Here is a 15,034-nt window from a genome sequence, read left to right as displayed (position 1 = left end):
AGCAAAATAGTGAGTGCAGCTCTGGAGTATGCTGTAACTTGGAGTTTAATTCAAAATAAGTACGGTAACGTTTTTTTTAAAGAAATCACATTTTCATACAATCAGAAGGCCCACCATCACTTTAATCTTATTGTACATGCATTAAGAGTTTAGTCTGTGTTTTAATTGTGTCATATAGTCGCATCCTTGGAGTGAATGAATGGGTTAAATACGGTTTCTTTTGAAGCAATGTGATTTATAATCACACACAGTGGATGTGGGAGAACACACTTGTGGAAGTGTACCTCTGATGTTCTCACTATGCAATTAAATAACAATACAGATGAAAGCAACAGATAAGTTATCATTATCCAGCCAGAAGGAGAAAAAATCTCCATACATTTCCCATTCATTACAGATTTCTGAACATTTTGTTAACCTGTGTTCTCAGAAAATTTACATTGCTAAGTTAACAAGGTTCTTGTTCTGCTGAACATCACTTGACATTTGTCTCACTCACTTTATTTAGTAAGAGTATTATTTATATATTAGCCATAATATTAAATCCACCACTCTCTTATTGTGTATGTTCCTCATTACGCCAGAAAAAAAAACTGTTGCAGCCCATCAAGGCTCCTGAAGGTGTCCTGTTGAATCTTCCATGAAGATATTAGAAGCATATCCTTTAAGCCCAGTAAGTTGTGAGATGAAGCCACCATGGATCAAACTTTTTTTTCAGCATATTCCACAGATGCTTCATAATATTGGGAGCAAAGGAATGTGAAGCCAAAGACAACTGCCATTAAGGAATACCACTGCCACGAAGAGGTGTTTTTGAACTATACAACGTTTAGGCAGGTGGTGTTATTGTATGTGCCACAGCCACATGAATGTCAGAACTCAAGGTTTCCCAGCAGAACATTTTCTCCATTTGTATCCCTTCTCCCCATAGTACATCCAGGTGCCCTCTTTTTCCCAGTTAGTTGACACTCAGCACTCAATTGACCAAATAATATAAAAGAAAAATCCTGGAAAACAGGAGAAGTCCCAGAAACTTGGAGAAAGGCAAATGTTGAACCTATCTTCAAAAAAGGAAAGAAGATTGAGCCATTAAATTACAGTGAGCCTTACTCTATACCAGGAAAGGTATATGAACAAATTATTAAACAGCATGTATGTAAGTACTTGGATAAAAATACAGTAAATAACCAGAGCCAGCATTGGTTTTTAGCAAAGAAGTCATGCCAGACTAATCTAATTTCCTTCTATGATGGAATCACTTACCGAGTGGATCAGGGAAATGCAGTAGATATAGTATATCTAGACTTCAGCACAGCATTTGATAAGGTATCTCATTATATCCTTATTGAAAAAAATGAACAAGTGTGGGATTGACAATGCTACGGTTAGGTGGATTCATAAATGGCTCAGTGATTGTACTCAAAGAGTATAATAAATGGTTACACATCCAGTCAATGCAAAGCTAGGAGGGATAGCTAACACTAAATAAGACAGAGAAGGGATTCAAAAGGATCTAGATAAGCTTGAACAATGGGCAGTGACTAATAGAATCGTATGTAACAGGGAGAAATGCAAGATTCTGGGCAAGAAAAATGAAAATTATATCTACAGAATAGAAGTAATAGAACTAAGCAACAGCATGTGTGAAAAAGACTTGGGTATACTAATAGATCACAGACTGCACATGAGTCAACAATTTGATGCAGCAGCAAAAAAGGCAAGCACAGTTCTAGTATGCATTAAGAGAAGCTTAGAGTGAAGTTCACATGAAGTAATTATACCCCTCTACTCCTCCTTGGTCAGGCCTCATCTGGAATACTGTGTCATTTCTGGGCAACACATTTTAAAAAAGACATTGAAAAACTGTAGCAAGTTCAGAGAAGCGCTACCAGGATGGTAAGTGGACTGCTAAGTATGTCCTACGAGGAACAGTTAAATGATCAGGGAATGTTTAGCTTGCAAAAGAAGGCTAAGAGTAATCTTAATAGCTCACTACAAATATCTGAAGGAATGTCACAGTGTAGAGGGATCATCCTTATTCTCATTTGCACATGGAAACACGAGAAGTAACTGAATGAAACTGAAAGGTAGTGTAATAATTATAGGGGATAACTCAGGAGACTCTTTGCGTGGAACAAGACAACTACAGGACACAGTTTTATAAGTGGTAAAGTCTATATTATCAAACGGTGATTCAAACAGGTGCAGAGAGAAACTCAAGTCCACAACACTTGGTGCAAATATCAAATGCAGCTCAGCAGTCTATAGGAAACTTCAGAGGAAAATGCCATCACGCAGAAAGTCTATCAAGCACAATTATTCTTGAGGATACTTGACGTGAATAAGTCCTTGCTTAGTCCAAAACACAGATAGATATGCTTATAAGGCAGTTCAAATAATATCTTAGCTCAACCAGGGAGGTCTGGGTAATAGTCTCAGGTTCTTGCAGAGCAGCAACAGCTTACATGTCCAGCAAATGCAGATGGAAGTAAACACGAGCAGCAGATGAAGGAGGATTACTGGAACTGGTGTATGCAGCAGGAACTCAGAGCAGAGTAGCAGGATAACCCCACAGGTTCACAGGAGCAGGTATATAGCCAGGGAGTCACCAGAGGTCAGGAGCTGGATGCAAGGCAGAATACTCTAGTACAGACTGAAGGCTGGGGTGGAGTTTTATAGCAGGAAGACAGTGCACATGAGACCAAAGACGCCATCTTGGAAAAGGGCAGTAATGCACAAAAAGGTAATAAAAATGTTCAGAGTCCTGATACAGGTAGAAGATACAGATTAGATATTAGAAAAAACTTTTTGACAGTGAGCGTGATTAATGAGTGGAACAGGCTGCCATGAGAGGTGGTGAGTTCTCCTTCAATGGAAGTCTTCAAACAGAGGCTAGACAGACATCAGTCTGAGATGGTTTAGTAAATCCTGCGTTGAGCAGGGGATGGGACACAATGACCCTTCAGGTCCCTTTGAACTCTAACATTCATGATTCTATGATAATGTCACATGTGCATATAGCTGAAAGGTGGGGCCCTGGAGTTGGGTACTGGAGGGTCCTTGGCTTCCCAGTGCAACACTGTGTGTATCCTCAGATCGTAGCGGGCGCGTGACCACATGTATGTGATTTACATACAGAATATGTCAAATGCCAACTTGATGGTTGAGGACTCACTCAATGCAAGTGTATTGTGCAAGGTTGAATACAGTCTAGTTGAAATGTTGTAATATGAGCGACTGCAGACTTGTAGCTGAAAACCGGCCAAACCCTTTATCTTTGCCACTTTGGTTTATGCTGCATTAGTTCCTCTGTTAGAGCAAAAAAGAGAAGTTAAACTTTGTACCCCATATGCATTTTTCAGTGTTGTGTATTCATAACCTTGCTACTGGTTGTCCTTCCTAGTACCACTTTTGGTAGGTATGACCCTTACCGGCTTCCTTACAAGGAGTCTGTCAGCACAAAATTACCCTTCAAAACAAACACAGATGCTTTGTGCACCCATGGTGTGGCCAATACGAGAGTGCACCTTACCACTTACTTGTTTTGTATCTATCACAGCAAGAGAAGGACGAAAGTAAGTGGAAAACAAGTAGAGGAGAAGCTCGGCTACATGAACGGTACACCAAACTCCCATGCTTGGTTTGAACAGTCATTTTATGCTAACAGATTACTTATAACACCTGCATTTTGGAAATGCTCTAACCTAATTAGATGTGGTGAAAAGCTAGTGTGAACTGGTGCATAACCAAAAAAGACTTACATATGAAAGAGATCAATGGCTGCACTCAACTGTACTAAAGGGAATGTGCGATACATGAAATGTGAATAGCATAATGGCTTGTGAAATCTATGAAAAAACACATGAGATGCTTAGCACAAGATTTGGCCAAAAAATATGAGCCCATCCACCAAACGTCAAGGTAATCTCATGGATCGGATCGGTCCCTGACCTGTATACCTAGTGTGAACACTTACCTCTGGCTAATAACATGGTAAAGCCTGCATTTATAGGAAGGTCGGAACCAACTGTGTTAGGATGTAATTAAAATCACAGCATGGTGAAGGCCGGGGTGTTCAAGTCAGAAAAAATAGTACATAGCAAATATAGGTAAACTGACTGAACAGCAATCTAGTCTGAACTGATGCATAACCAAATAAGACTTACATATCAAAGAGATCAATGGCTGCACTCAACTGTACTAAAGCAAGGGAATGTGCGATACAGCAGCACACACAATGGGTAAATTGTTGCCCGCTAGGTATCGTGCTCTTACCCAGTTTTCAGCAGCATGCCTCCACAATTGATGCTAGATTGTGCTGGAGAGCAGGGCTGTACAACCCCTTTATGAAATGAAGAGCAAGATGTCTACTCAGCTTCAGGATGCAAGTTGTTACAGTAATTCATCTTTTCATGTCAAACTAAACCTTTCCCGCAGTTTAGGAAGCAAACATTGCCAGCCATTCTGCCACCAGGGCATCCAGGTTTAGCTGAGGTCAGAAAACGCCCACAATTAGATGACTTTAAGGCTAAATTTTCAGTCGAAAAGGCCACTCATATGTCTTAAGCATTGTGAATGTCAGGCTTGTGATAGAAAAGTAATATAACAGCAGACAATGTGTACAGAGATACACAACAATCGCCCCCCACCGCCTGCTGTATCAAACTTTAATTTGTTTGAGTCTCAGCTTGTCCTTGTTCTGCGGTCTCTCCTGGCATTTATAATGTTCCCATTAAAGTGCAGCAAATAGAAGCTCCAGAAAGGTCACAGTCTCCGCACCGAGGTAAGTTAAATGTTATTTAATAATAAAGACAAACAATCTTTCATATGATCTAATGTTCTGTATAAACTACCACACATCCAGTCCTGCTGACGCTCAGGAAGAGCTTCTATTTTTTGCAATTTGTGGTCCATACAGAGGCGTAAACAGATATCTCCCCACTTTCCTCACCTTTCATATGGCCAGTTCAGCAGGACATTTATATTCACTCCTTAGATTAACCCCTAATGGGATATTCCACAAGATAAACACCATGAACATCCAAAAGTAAGGTTGGACCAAGAGTTTGGATCTGTAGACTTGCAGAGATCGAGATGTCGTCACGGACAGGAGGCAGATCAAGAGTTAACAAATTTATTAACAGATGAAAACTCCACGCAGGGAGAAAATGGGTATGGGAGGCAAAAGATATAATGATATGGGTACTGGGGGAAAATGGGGTAATCAGGTGTTAGGAGAATGCTCAAAAAGGGGGAAAGGAGAGTGCAACTTATCAGTCTGTCAGCTTCTTGATTGCAGCGTCTCGGTCTCCAACGATGGCACCAACAACAGCAGCATGTAATGTCTTGGGGTTGTCCTGGATAGATGGAGGTCCAGTTCTTCGATGCAGATAGAGAGTCTTTGCTACACTGGGCGGGTTCCCGTACCCGCGGTTTCCTCGTACAGGTCTCAGTCCTTTACACGATATCACTGGAGCGTGGCTCTGCTCTGCAGCACAGGCGGGGAGGGAGTCAGTATATCGTGGCTCAGTCACCAGTACAAGGCTAGGCCGCACGCACGCAGCAGTCACTGGTCTCATGTGTGAGTCACCTCCCTTCACGGGGCATGTTGGGTGAGTAGCTGTCTGATGTCTGCGAGCAGTGGACACAATTACAGGGGTTGCGCTAGGTGGGCCTAAGTTTACAAGATGCTCCGCTATGAAGGCCTGCACCTCACCTGCTGCGCGATCTGTCTTCCCGCCAGTACTCCTACCTTTCTTCCGCGTGCAGCCCATTTTATCTCAGACCCACCCCCTGCTGACAAGTGTAAAGGTCGGTCCGGGCCAGAGAGCTCTCCCCCGTGCAACAATGGTGACAGTCCCGTCAGTTCCAGAACCGGTGCAAGAGAGGTACCCCCCGGTTCGGTTCATCTTTGCCATCTCTGTGTGCGGTTCCACCATTACTCCAAAGCAACATGCCCGCTGCCTTGGAGTCATCCTTGATTCCGAGCTTTCATTCACCCCCCACATCCGATCACTGGCTCGCTCTTCTTATCTGCATCTCAAAAACATTTCCAGAATTCGCCCTTTTCTTACTTTCGACTCTGCAAAAACTCTTACTGTCTCACTTATTCATTCTCGTCTGGACTATTGTAACTCTCTACTAATTGGCCTACCTTTTACCAGACTCTCCCCGCTCCAATCTGTCCTGAATGCTGCTGCCAGGATCATATTCCTCGCCAACCGTTACACCGATGCCTCTACCTTGTGCCAGTCATTACACTGGCTACCCATCCAATCCAGAATCCAGTACAAAACTACTACCCTCATCCACAAAGCACTCCATGGCTCAGCACCACCCTACATCTCCTCTCTGGTCTCAGTCTACCAACCTACCCGTGCCCTCCGCTCTGCTAATGACCTCAGGTTAGCATCCTCAATAATCAGAACCTCCCACTCCCGTCTCCAAGACTTTACACGTGCGGCGCCGATTCTTTGGAATGCACTACCTAGGTTAATACAATTAATCCCCAATCCCCACAGTTTTAAGCGTGCACTAAAAACTCATTTGTTCAGATTGGCCTACTGCCTCAACGCATTAACCTAATTATCCCTGTGTGGCCTATTAATAAAAAACAACAACATAATCACGTTCCTCCATCATGTTCTCATACACTTTATGCAGTTAATAGCCTCTGTGTCTGTACTGTTACATACTTAGGCAGTTAACTGGTTCATGCAGCTTTACATGAACACCCGAGCCTTACACTATGGCTGGTCCAAATAACTAAAGCAATTGTTACCATCCACCTCTTGTGTCTCCCCTTTTCCTCATAGATTGTAAGCTTGCGAGCAGCAGGGCCCTCATTCCTCCTGGTATCTGTTTTGAACTGTGATTTCTGTTATGCTGTAATGTCTGTTGTCTGTATAAGTCCCCTCTATAAGTTGTAAAGCGCTGCGGAATATGTTGGCGCTATATAAATAAAATTATTATTATTATTATTATTATTATTATTATCTTCTTACAGATCTATCAAGAATTGAGTACATTGGCCCTGTGTTAGTGGAAATAGGCAGATCTTGCTCCATTGCTTGGCTATTACGAGAACTTCTTGGAACTATATTGTACACAGGCCGATATTTTCAAGATCTCTCCTTGCTGTCAGTAAATAGAAAATTAATTATTTACTTTCAGGGGTTGATAAAGCACTTATAACATGTCCAAACTACAAGCGTGATTGACCAGTTACAAATAAGAGCTCCAATACCACTGTAATGTGACATGTACCTGTGTAAGCAGCACATTTGCTGGTGAGGTTTCTATTCACAGTCAGCCATCAATCATCTTAAAAATGGAATGAAACACAACTATATGTGATATTTGTAGAACTGATCGCTATATATGTGAAAATTCAAGGACGATTAAGTATGGCTTAACCCAGTGAGATTCACTAAAAAAGGGGTTTCTGTTGCTAACAGTAAAATGGGCTCTCACCTTAAGGGTGCTGGGTTTTGTCACTCAGTATCTGCTGCTTGCATCCCCATCCATAGCCTTGTATTCCCTTCAGTCACATGCTACGCACACTAGTTTGTCAACATGGCGGTTCTTCTCAATAGGCACATTCTGCATAGGGGTCCTACCACCGAATAGGATAACCAATGATCTCAATTTTGTATGGCCATGTAATGGTATCTAACACAGAACAGCCACATATTTTTTTCTTCCACGTGCCTATCCATAATTCTTGGCGCAATTGCCTATCCTTAAGTTTCTCAACAATCCAGTTCCTCTAAAAAAAAAGTCCATTCTAATAGTTCCTCCTTACCACCATATAGTAAAGGTGATCATCCAATTTTGCCACACAAGATAGAAAAGCCTATTTTTATTCCAAGTTCATCCCATGCCATAACCAGTTGTCCAATTTCCTATCCCTAAGTTTGTCCTATTTCAACAAGTGTCCTTGCAAATCACAAGATAAGGTGATGGACCAATCAGGTCTCCAATGTCAATAAACCAGTCTTTCTGGTATGTTGCACTTAGGCCGGGTTCACGTAAGCATTTTCAAACTTATCCGTTTTACATCCAGAAAAAAATTACAAGTTTTCATCTGTCTTGCCATCCATTTCACATCAGTGTGTTGTTTTTTTTACATCTGTATTCCATCCGAATGTCCCTTTTGTAACTCTGTATGGCATCTGTTTCTTACGTGAACAATTTAATACACAATTTGATATCTTTATAAATTTATGTGAGAAATGCATGACATATGGATGGTGACTCGTATGTGATCCATTTTTACACACCCATTGATTCATAATGGGCACGGCAGATCAAAGGAGTGCATGTTGTGATTTTTTACTCAAAGACCATCGGTCCGTGTGTAGTAACTACCACATTGACTTGCGTTGGTGGGTGGATCTGTCCTCATGCTAGCAATTTTGCATACGGTCAGCCCACGGACGTTTAATCCATTTGTCTGAACAAGCTCTTAACTGTATATTTTCAGAGAATGAAAAGTACGACAGCTCCAGAAAATGATGAGTTACAACATCTGAGAATAATGGGAGTGCCACCCCCCAACCCCGATTGACTTAATGCAGTTTAACACATCGCAATTTAATTATATGGATGAAGAGAGGAACAACAAGCTCTATTGTTCTGGGTCCCATTTATTGTTTAGGAAACACAAAAAGATGATTCCACTTTGTTTTGTATGGAGGAAGGTGGATCATTTTTTTATGTATTCCTTTTATTTTTTTCCCTTGTAAAACTGTGTTCAGCTTGGGATTTTGCTTAATGCAATTGAAACAAGGCCTGGGAATGTATCCACTAAAATGTCAAGGTTTCCAGCGCAGCCTCCAGCTTCCATTACATAGTCGCCCTTTTGACAACACAACTGCTCTCTGCGCTTATAGAACAAAGACGCCAAATGAATATGTCGGAGCTGGTACCGTGTGTATGGAGAGAACGAGAAAGCAAATGCTTCGGGTTCAAGGAGATTAAAAATGGAAAAGGAATATGTTGTGCTGTTGTCATTACCTGAAGTAGGAACTTTGTATTATAACCAAGAATTACTTTAGTCTCTATATCCTATGATGGATGCGAAAAGGAAACTGTGAGATCCTTTGTGCCCATTAAATCTCACCTCCCAAAATCCAGCATTGTCTAAAAATGTGGGTTCACGCCCAGATTCACAAAAGTGTTACAATATCGCTGAGGTATCAGACAAATATTCCACATGGCATTGCTCCCTTTCTTCGCCATGATTCCAAGCACTGGCATACCCACTTTCAAAAGGGATGCAATTTGATGAGGTCTGCTAATGAAGGGACATGTTTATGAAAAAACCACAACAAATACAAATTCTCCTAGATAAAACAAATCCAAAAAGTTGGCAATTATGCATTATATAAACACCAGCACTCTGTAATGGACCAAAACACATGTAGAATATTACCTACAGTATTTTTGCTTTTTGACAGAAGTCAAATTTTAAAGTTGTAAAGAAAATTAACTTTTATCTCATTTGCAAATAAGTTTACAAGTGCCTAGTAGATGGACCCAAGCTTAGGGTCTCCTTGGAAAAAACTTTCCCAGTGACTCCCCCCCTTGGGTTTTAATTAATGACCTTCTTTAGTTCAGAAAACGTAACATAAGAAAATGCATGAGCTGTTATTCAGGACCCAGGGGGAGACAAGGGTAAGAGAGCATGAGCACTTGTTGAGCTCATGACTGCCCATCTGGCACTAGCAGCCTTATTTGAATGTAACAAAAGTTTAGATTCTTGGTAATTAGGCCTTGCTCAGTGGCTGGAAGAGTAGGTTTAAGGCCGGATTCACACTACCGTAGAATACGGACGAGTGCTATGTGCTAAAAAATTGCATAGCACTCGGATCAGTATTAACCTATGGGGAAACTCAGATCACCGTTTTTTTTCTCGGGCGTATTCAGCATGTGAGTGAAATCGCAGCATGCTGTGAATTTACGCTTATATCGGCTGAGTCTCGCCAATGAAAGTCTATGGGTGCGAGAAAAAAATCACAGACCATACGGACCATCAGTGTAGCTTGCGAGAAATACGCACACATTTTCCTCGTGTCAGCCCATTGAGCCATTAAATTCAATGAGGAAAAGCAGTGAGAAATGTAAAGCCATATGGATGTCATACGGATGTCATACGGATCCTTAGATGCAAGAAAATCTCATCCTCGCATTGAAAACAGATTACATATGGATCACCATACGGAGAACATTTGTGCGATTCTCAGCAGACAAAATCGGACCGATTTTTTTTATACGTTGTGTCTGACTCCGGCCTAAGTCTGATTCTGTCCAGTATCTGATACATTATGGTTTTAATGGGCAGAAGGAATCTGAAAGCCTTCCTTTATAGTATTTTTTTTTAATGGCATCCCCTTTCCAAACAACAGGTTAAAATTTGTGGTTTGAGATTATCCGCATAACATATAGAAATTAACTTTTATGCCCACATGTGATGGATATCTGTGTATCACGCATGTATAAGATGGATGACATACAGACAAATTACATACCTACTTACACTTACTCGCTATCTATATATATAATCGTCTAAGGGGTACTTCCGTCTGTTTGTCTGTCTGTAATGGAAATCCTGCATTGCTGATTGATCAGCGACGGGCACAGTCTGGCCGTGAATTCTCCCCTTCCTACTCTCCGTCAGTGCCCCTCCATACTCCCCTCCAGTCAGCGCTCACACAGGGTTAATGGTTGCGTTACACTGTGTTATGCTCCGGTGCCAAGTATGCATTGCGTTCTCGCGAGATGATGACATAGCGGTCTTGCGAGGCCACTACGTCATCATCTCGCGAGACCGCAATGCATTCTTGGGACCGGAGCGTCGCGAGGAGCATCGCTAAACTCCTGGCCTGGATCCGGGGGCTGCCGGAAGGTGAGTATATAATTTTTATTTTCATTATTTTTTTAACAGGGATATGGTGCCCACATTGCTATATACTATGTGGGCTGTGTTAGGTACTACCTGGGCTGTGTTATATACTACGTGGGCTGTGTTATATACTGCGTGGGCTATGTTATATACTATGCCGCTGTGCTATATACTACGTGGGCTGTGCTATATACTACGTGGCTGTGCAATATATTACGTGGCTGGGCAATACACTACGTGACTGTGTTATATACTGTGTGAGCTATGCTATATACTACGTGGTTGTGATATATACTACGTGGCAGTGTTATATACTGTGTGAGCTTTTCTATATACTACGTGGGCTGTGCTATATACTATGTGGGCTGTGCTATGTACTACGTGGCTGTGTTATATACTACGTGGCTGTGTTACATACTGCGTGAGATATGCTATATATTATGTAGCTCTGCAATATATGTGGCTGGGCAATATACTACGTGGCTGTGCTATATACTATGTGGCTGTATTATATACTATGTGGGCTGAGCTATATACTACATGGGCTGCGCTATATATTACGTGGGCTGTGCTATATACTACATGGGCTGTGTTATACACTGCATGGGCTGTGCTATATACTATGTGGCCTGTGATATATACTATGTGGGCTATGCTATATACTACATGGGATGTGCTATAAACAACGTAGATGTGCAATATACTATGTGGCTGTGATATATACTACGTGGGCTGTGCAATATATGTGGCTGGGCAATATACTACGTGGCTGTGCTATATACTACGTGGCTGTGCTATATACTACGTGGCTGTGTTATATACTACATGTGCTGTGTTATATACTGCGTGGGCTGTGCTATATACTACGTGAGCTGTGCTATACACTGCATGGGCTATGCTATATACTATGTGGCTGTGTTATATACTATGTGGCTGTGTTATATACTACGTGGCTGTGTTATATATATTACGTGGCCTATGCTATATACTATGTGGGCTGTGCTATATACTATGTGGGCTGTGCTATAAACTACGTGGATGTGCAATATACTACATGGCTGTGCTATATACTACGTGGCTGTGCTATATACTACGTGGCTGTGCAATATATTACGTGGGCTGTGTTATATGCTACGTGGGCTGTGTTATATGCTACATGGGCTGTTATATACTACGTGGCTGTGCTATATACTACGTGGGCTGTGTTATATGCTATGTGGCTGTGTTATATGCTATGTGGCTGTGATATATGCTACATGGACTGTGCTATATGCTACCTGGGCTGTATCATATACTATGTGGCCTGTGCTATATGCTACGTGGCTGTGCTATATGCTACATGGGCTGTGTTATATACTGCGTGGCCTGTGCTATATGCTACGTAGCTGTGCTATTTTTCTCTGCTGTATCTGTGCATCATGAATCGTGGTATGTGTTAAAGAGGGGAGCCCACTGAGACTCTTTCGCCCAGGACCCTTAAAAACCTGGAGCAGGCCCTGGCTTCACTGATTGATCATGCCTGGCCGGCCGCGAACAATCAGCGACAGGCGCATTCCTGCCGCGAATTGGTGTGGAATTTGAACCACGCTTCACTAATTGGTCACGCCCGGCCAGCCGAATCCTGTGTATTCATTGCATTATTCTGAAAACTTCATAAATAAACTACATACATATTCTAGAATACCCGATGCTTTTGAATCGGGCCACCATCTAGTAGAAAATATTTATACACACATATATAGCATCATAGATGTTCATATTCTATTAGACTATGTGTTGGTCAGAGAGGGGAAAGTTTGGAAAAGTTTCTTATACCTTGCTTAGTAGAAGAATCAAGCTAGACAAATATGCAAATACAGTACCAAAATCATTCACAGTACATCATTACTGTATCAGAATTAAACGCTTTACATCAGTATGGTATTTGAACTAAATACATACTATACACATATGTAAAGTAATTTAACCAAGCACCATACAAACAGTGCCAGACCTAAGCAGGGTATACAAATACAAAACTAAAACAAAGCACATCACATACAGTAACGCAATCAAGCACAATACATCTTTACAGCATAAAAACTAAATTCAGTGAATCAATACACAACCAGAACTGGTGAGTTACATAAATACACTATGAGAATCAAGCTCATTAAATAAATACAGTAACAGAATGAAGCTCATTAAAAAAATATCAGAACTAAGCAAAGTACTTAGATACAGTTCAAGTGCCAAGCTCAATAACCAGTAACTAAATAAATTAAAATAAGTACCAGAACTAGACTATTTGCTGTATTACAACAAAGCACACCAATGTATACTGCTGCAGATAGAGAAAGAAAGCGGGCACTCACCATCCAGAATTACTTCACCCGGGTCTTGACCCGTGGAAGCGCATTCGCGCGAAACGGCCGTCGTCTAGTGGAAGCAAACATCTCCCTGCCTGTCCTGCATTTTCGTTCTATGTTGGAATAAAGATTGAAGTAATTCTGGATGGTGAGTGCCCGCTTTCTTTCTCTTTCTGCAGCAGTGATTTGAACTTTTTTTCGGCGTGAGCACCCGATATCCAACTGCTTCTAGCATCAATTCTGGATCGATGACAATAAGGTGATAGAACCAGCTGTCAGTGCGGTCTCTCTATGGTCTTTTGGTTTGGACACCAATGTATACAGTACCAGAACCAAATTTAGTATATAAATATAGCACCAGAATCTAATAACATCAATTCAGTACCAGAACCAAGCATAGTTAATATAGTACCAGATCAAAGCACCTAAGCTCAGTAAAGTTCTCAGTCCTCCATATGGTATAATGCACCCCCCATAGTCCTCCATGTAGTGAAAGGGGGATGACCAAACCGCGGGTACCTGCATGCCAGGTCTGGAACTGTTGAGGAGACAGACCTTCCTCTAGTGCCTGGGGGAAGCCCTAGAGAGATGGACCTTCCTGCACACCGAGAAGGGCGGGGGGAGACAGGAGGAAAGTGCACGCTGTAGAGGGGGGATAAAAGCAGAAAGCGCATGCAACAGGTCAGTTTGACGCCAAAGGAGTGCAGCGCACAGAGCAGTGAGAGGCATGCTCTGCTCCTCCTGCCCCCACCAGAGAGTACCAGCGCTGCGACGGGCTGCATGGAGAGGGCCCTGTCGCCTGCAGAGCCGTGCACACAGAGCAGATCCGTGCACACAGAGCAGAGAGAAGGGCCAGGCTTGCTGTAGAAGCCAGAGAGAGAAGTGCTCCATCCTGGGAGCACCAGCGTCACTCAGTTCAGCGTCCGTCATCGCCTGCCGCCAACAGCAGGGACCACAGAGGGAGAAACGTGAGTCCGTGAGTACCGCGCGTGTGCCGCCTGAAAGAGACTGGGTGAGTGACCGTTATCTACACCCTAACATTGCCAGTTAATGATTGCCCTGAGACTTGTGACCTGACTTCATTAGTGATTATAGATGCAGAGTCACGTTGGGCTCGTACAGGACTGTGGCCCGTACCCTTAACAGCCACTGCAGAGTACCGGACTCCATTGGAAAAGACACCGCACCAGCCGTTGCCGGCGCTATTCACTTTATGGACTGAGGAACCAGTGACTTTCATCGGAATCGCCGTGATCTGTCCCGTTGTTCTTCTACTCACCATATCCTTCTGCAATTTATACTGTTAATCCCTTGTTTAACCCTTTACCTCCCTGCGTGGAGTATTCCCCTCTAAAATAAAACTGTTAACCCTTGCTCTGCCTTGTGCCCATCACTGCATCCCGCCTGTGATTCTTACAGTAGTGCAGTGCATTCCCTATAGTATAATGCATACCCCATAGTCCTCAATACAGTATAATCCAGGTCCCATATAGTATAATGCACTCCCCGTAGTCCGATAGAGTATAATGCAGCCCCCATATGGTATAATGCACCTCATAGTCATCGATAGAGTATAATGCAGCCCCCTCAGAGTATAATGCAGCCACCCTATAGAGTATAATGCAGCCCCACTCAGATAATAATGCAGCCCTCCCTCAGAGTATAATGGAGCCCCCTCAGAGTATAAGGCAGATCCCTCAGAGTATAAGGCAGATCCCTCAGAGAATAATGCAGACCCCCTCAGAGTATAATGCTGCCACTCCATTGAGTATCATGCAGA

Source organism: Ranitomeya variabilis, chromosome 4 (assembly GCF_051348905.1).
Source record: "Ranitomeya variabilis isolate aRanVar5 chromosome 4, aRanVar5.hap1, whole genome shotgun sequence".
NCBI classification, from domain to species: domain Eukaryota; kingdom Metazoa; phylum Chordata; class Amphibia; order Anura; family Dendrobatidae; genus Ranitomeya; species Ranitomeya variabilis.
Note: the sequence above shows the minus strand (reverse complement) of the source record.